Genomic DNA, 5,721 nt, shown 5'->3' with positions numbered 1-5,721 from the left:
TGGCTTGTAAAGCCCAGGCTTTGAGATTTGTGAATCTGCACTACAAAAATAAATCTTGAACAGAAAATGCAATTATTTAAATATCCTCCCAAAATTCCCCAAGAGGATGTGGAGTCACGCTCACAAGCTAAATTCAAACATAAATACAAGTTAAACAAAAAGTCCAACATTGCTCATTTTTTAAAGCAAAAACATCCATTGGCAAAACCCCCACAATATTCTCCTGTGACACACATTTCAGCTTAGGGGGAACTTTGTGGTGCTTTGCTTGTTGTCGAGGATGTCCTGGGGGCCACATCGGAGAGCTCATTTTAAAGTGCAGCTTGAAATGAAACCAGCTGGTTCGGCTCGGTTCATTACTGGGAGAGCCACCGGTGCAACTGATTAGACTGGCGAATCAATAAGTGCAATCAGCGCAGTAATGATAAACATATAAAGAAAAGCGATTCCAGTGGAACAAGTGGGAATGACTCTCGGGAGGATCCTGGATAATCACTAATCGCCGAGCGCTACATGAAAGGGAGCGAAGCGTCTGTGCAGCACCTTGATGCGGTTTCAGAACTGGGAAAAAAAGGAAGAAGAAAACTAAATTATCCATCCATCAATGAAATCCATTTTCTTTACACCCTTGTCCCTTAGTGGGGTCGGGAGGTGCTGGTGCCGATCTCCAGCTAACGTTCCGGGCGAGAGGCGGGGTGCACCCTGTACAGGTCGCCAGTCTGCCGCAGGGCAACACAGAGATTCAGATGTAAAGCATCGTGGAGGGGCGGCACTGGAGCTCAAGATGCGCTAGTCGGCGCCTTAAGAGTAAATTTCAGTACTTGTGTGTTGTAGTGTGCACTGAAGCCTCAACTCCTCGAACTTGAGGAGGAGCCCATCTCTGTAGGATCTATCGAGCCCATCGAGTCTCTAAATCTCGGGTAATAGAACTGAAATGACGAAAGAGCGAGTTATAAGATACAACTACCGATAAGCTCGGAAGGCGAAGATGCGTTACGTTACTGATTTGTTTTCTTTGAGCAGCGCCTCTGTGTGTAAAATCCAAATGCGCACCGCACACGCAACAGCAGCTGAAATCCAGCTAAGGCGGTGCGGGGCAGATTTACGAGATCGCGTGATCTGTTTTACACCTAAACCCCACCAACTTCTCCGATCTGTGCAAGATCTCACGGGAGGTGTGCATTCTGTAAGACCTGTGTGCGTCTTTATCCCCTTGGCTTTATGACCAAGCTTGGAATGACTTTTCATTTGCGTAAAACCAGTTTTATAGCCAGGCAACCCCTCCTCCCTCGCCCCATTTCTTTTTGTTTAAGCCCACTCAAATATTCATTAGACGAGCACTTATTGATCCGGCTTTAAAACCCAACTGATTTCAACGTAACTCATTCAGTCAGTTTTACATTTTGGTATTTTTTATTTATTTATTTACTGTACATTTGCATTAGCGTCAGCGTCCTGCAAAGTCTGTAGTTCGTAAGGAAGTACAGCCACTGTTGCGCGGAGGGAGGGAAGGTCTGTGCAGTCAAACAGAAGAAGCTGGAGAGGAAGAAAAGTAGGAAACCACCGCAGTCAAGCCCCGGAGTCTCATTCAGCACCACTCGCTGGTGGACAGCGTCTGAGCGGCAGAGTTGACGGAGAATCAGAAGATCTTCTCAAACATCTAATCCGGAGAGATACTTGCAGGCATCAGATTGTGTGTAGAGAGAGGGAGAGAAAATCGCATTTCTCTTTCCACTTCCCACCTCTCTTTCTGTTGTTTTCCCTATCGTAATCTGTGGGGGTTCACGATGCAACATCCAAACAGCGGGGGAGTCCAGAGCTGCTGACTGGAACTGGCTGGCAAAGACGCAGGAGGAAGAGGGGGAACCAAGCGGGAAAGGGGCACAGAACGCAGAACTTCTTTCTTCTCTACTTTCAGCTCACTTCAACCAAGAGGTGCTGAAAGGTAAGAGACTTCTCTTCTTTCTTCATCAGGAGGGTTCGGCAGTGGTATTGCAGTCAAACATTACTGAGCTACACAATTGTGTGGTGGCTCCTTGTCTGGGGAGAGTGCTGCCCTGGTTAGCTTTTATAAGCAGGATCACCTTAAACGAGTGAAACCTGCGAGTGATGCCATGCACACGGTCTTGTATGGGCTTCTTGTGACTAATCCAAGAATAAATGTTGGGACTTTAAAAAAAAGAGAGAAAAAAAAGCGCCTTTCAGTGTGAATAAATATTCAAGTGTGTATGTTGCCTCTCTGATCACACTCAACAGATGAATCGCCTTTGCTGAAAGGCTTATGAGGAATGACGTTTCTTGGGGGACCGATGGGGCTGTTGACTGCACAATGAACTCCTTCTTAAGCTTGAGCCCCCCCTGATCTCCCCCTCCCCTCCTTTTTTTTTTTTTTTTTTAATTCCCGCTTCTTTTGGCTTTCTCCTGCTCCTCAGATGAGTGATTAAGGAGTCTGTGGATCTAATTCAGGTTCTTTCTTTTGCTGTCAAATATGTGTTTGCGTGTTTTCCAATTTTCGCATTGCTTTTACTTGCAAATATGGCAAGATGCCTGATGATGCCTCAGCTCACTATCTTTCTGAGAATGCATTAATTGCTGTTCACATTTTTGCAGCTCTTAGACTGTGAAACATGATGCCTTAAAGAAAACATCCCTCTCTGCAGGCATGTCCAGATGATGTGAGAACATGTTCTTGTTAACTCTGGATTTGCATAGGAATCTATTATCAAACACCTTTAATTCTAGGTGCATCTAAATGAAATAAGACAAGGTAATCTAATCTAAGTCAATGATTAAAACCACTACCACAGATACCCAATTGGCTTTCTGTCTGGAGTTTTACTGGACCATCTTAATACCTGAAAATGATTTGGTCTAAGCATTCCATTTTAGCTCAGGCTTTTTTTTTTATAGGGTTGTCAGTCTTTTGTAGTTTTGAGCAGATCTATTTTTTTTTCATGATTGCTTTCTTTTTTAGCCTCATCTATCTTCCAATGGACTCTGCCGACCTTCTCTCCCTCTGCTCTTTGAAAACATCCCTACGGCATAATGCTGCCAAAATCAAGTTTCATTGTGGTGCTGGTGTGTTCACATAGTACTTTGTATGTAGATCAAAGATTTTCAGATTTGGACTCGTTTGACCACACCACCCGCCTACACTCCTGTGACAAACATCAAACTTGGGTTCTTACAGCACTTTTCCATAATGCCTTGATTTGTGGAGTTTGTCCTTTCAGCAGATTCTTCCTTAGGATATTGATTATAACTTGACCCTGTTTTAAATACCTGCACAACTTTATGCCTGGCATGGTGTGTTGATTGATGGGGCTAAGTAAAAATGAATATAAATACCTTTTGACTTCAGACATACTTCTTTTTATTGGTCTATTGCATTAAATCTTGTTGATGGTTGTGGTACAACAAAATGTGTTGAACTGCAAATGGCATAAATAGTTTTGCAAGTCATTATAAGTTCATGACTTCCATCTAGTACTGAATAACTTGGCAGATGAACTCTCTTTAAAGATTACATCCAGATTTTGTAAGTGCCCTGTCTACACGGACTTCTGACCCCGTATTTGAAAAGGAGAACTTATAGCCATCAAAAGCCTTTTCTAATTTCCCAACAGGCATGATTTGCTTATTTGCAGACATGACCTTTTGTTGGCCTGTCTTTCGCTGCACTCCCTGTCTAAAGCTGTGCACCAAACACAAAGAAACAGCTCAGAATCAAAAGTCCATGTAGTGTTTCAGTTGGCAGAGTGTGGGCTGAGGTCATGAATAAAGTTGGTCTGTACGGATCTGCTGCGATCTGAGATCCAATTTGCAAAAGAACAATCAGTGATTCACAGACTGTTCTGAACCGAAGCTCGCCGAAGATCCAGCAGAGTTCAAAATGCAACTTGCTTTTGAAGACAGACTTTTACCAGGTCTGTATTCTGTTCCAGACCTGATTATGCCCCCTTTATACCCAGAAAAATCATCCAGGATATATTTACTGTCACTTCCTCCATCTTTTATGATTTATTTTCCATGCCGCTGTGAGTTAGTGTGACATTATAGGAACGGGGCACGATAAATTATTCTCCTCGTCGGCATCTCTTCCCCTTCCCTTTCACGCCGCGCAGAAAGCCAGCACATACGTCAGTGTCGAAATTCACAGGCATCCAGCAGTGGAAATGAGAGCGACAGACGACCAGGGAGAGGCAGACAGCCGCTTTCTCAGTTTGTTGGAGGAGTTTTAGAAATCCATTCATCTGCTGTTCTTTATCACTGACTCACCATCATGGTGTGTGCACATTCTGGATCACCTCCTCTGCATTCCTCTCCTGCTGCCCATCTGTTCGTCAGTGGGATGCCTGTGTGGCTTTGCTGTGCTGACCGCGGCGCGATGATGTCCAAAAAGCCACAGCAGAGCCAATCCTCACCAATTCAACACATCATTTTCTAAAATTGCCAAATAATTCTCTCTGGGATACTTTTAAACGGCTTTTTTTTTTTGCTGTTGTTGTTTAATACGTGATTCATTTCTAGCTTTTGAATGACTTATGTAAGCATTTGCACACAGAAACCCACCATTCTCATGTTTTATTTTTAATCAAGTCTAAATTCTCCTGAGTGAAACATCCATGCTGTTTGTAACCTCATCAAAGAGTCAGAGCTTCAACACGCCTACAGGTTGAGCGTCTTCATTAGAGGGCCAATTGACACTAATCAGAGATGACATCCATTGGCACTCTGGTTAATTTACAAGATTTATTGCACAATGAAAGAAACAAATAATTCATCCTACCCAGCGGGGCTTTTTTCATAAAGAAGACACACATGACAAGTTGTCAAATCAATCTGCGTTTGATCAACTGTTTTGCTTACGCATGTTCTCCTCGGCAAAACTGGATTCGATTCACATTTTAAGTGCAAGCTTATGTTTTCAGTTTTAACGTGGAGAATTTATTCCAGTGGGCCAAGAGCGTAGCGCGTCCGTATCAAAAATAGATTTTTAAATAACCCTGCGAGCTTGCAAAGATAAAATATTCTCATTTTATGTTTCTAGAATCCAGAGATGCAAATAACCCAGCACAGTTTAAATGTCAGTTTATCATTGGCTGTCGGGGAAATGGATTCAATAGCTGATGTTGTCTTGGACAAAGATTTGTATCTTTTGTGAAAAATGTAAGAATAAAGATGAGCTGGTGTTCACTAAATAAAGTCTGTTACTGATGTCCAGTCCAAACTATCTTTTTTAAATTATATATTTTTTACCCAGTGAAAACCTTTCAGGTCTAAAGGGTAACATGTTAGTATCTGAACACCTGCATACTAACAAATGCCTTGCAGAAGAATGGCATAAAAGTCATATATTATCACATTCAACTACTAACCTTGAAGCATTTTTATGGGATTCCGCATCATAAACCAATACAAAATAGAACACCATTTTGAATTGTTAGGAAAAATGACAATTTGTATACCATTTTTCTATTTTTTTTTATTTGAAAAATCAATATTGTAAAAGAATGGTGTGGTTTGCAGAAATATCAAATGGTTTTTGTGGTATGAATACTCAAATCTTACTGACTTCTGTCATCAAAACAATTTCCACATCAACATAAATACCATTTTTCTATTTTTTTTTATTTGAAAAATCAATATTGTAAAAGAATGGTGTGGTTTGCAGAAATATCAAATGGTTTTTGTGGTATGAATACTCAAATCTTACTGACT

The 5,721-nt window shown here is 41.7% G+C and overlaps 1 protein-coding gene across 2 annotated transcripts in view; it reads left to right on the top strand.

Moving 5' to 3' along the window:
• The first annotated feature begins 759 nt into the window (after positions 1 to 759).
• Positions 760 to 5,721, top strand: part of grm4 (glutamate receptor, metabotropic 4) — a 170,773-nt gene continuing 165,811 nt past the window's right edge. Inside the window, exon 1 of one of the 2 annotated variants that reach the window (XM_016675731.1) lies at positions 760 to 1,945. The gene's annotated coding sequence lies outside the window, so the exon portion shown is untranslated. The remainder of the gene's footprint in view (positions 1,946 to 5,721) is intronic. The other variant, XM_007560794.2, reaches the window with a different exon arrangement.

Source organism: Poecilia formosa, unplaced genomic scaffold, assembly GCF_000485575.1.
Source record: "Poecilia formosa unplaced genomic scaffold, Poecilia_formosa-5.1.2 Scaffold120, whole genome shotgun sequence".
Lineage (NCBI taxonomy): Eukaryota > Metazoa > Chordata > Actinopteri > Cyprinodontiformes > Poeciliidae > Poecilia > Poecilia formosa.
Note: the sequence above shows the minus strand (reverse complement) of the source record. Positions and strands in the feature narration are given on the sequence as shown.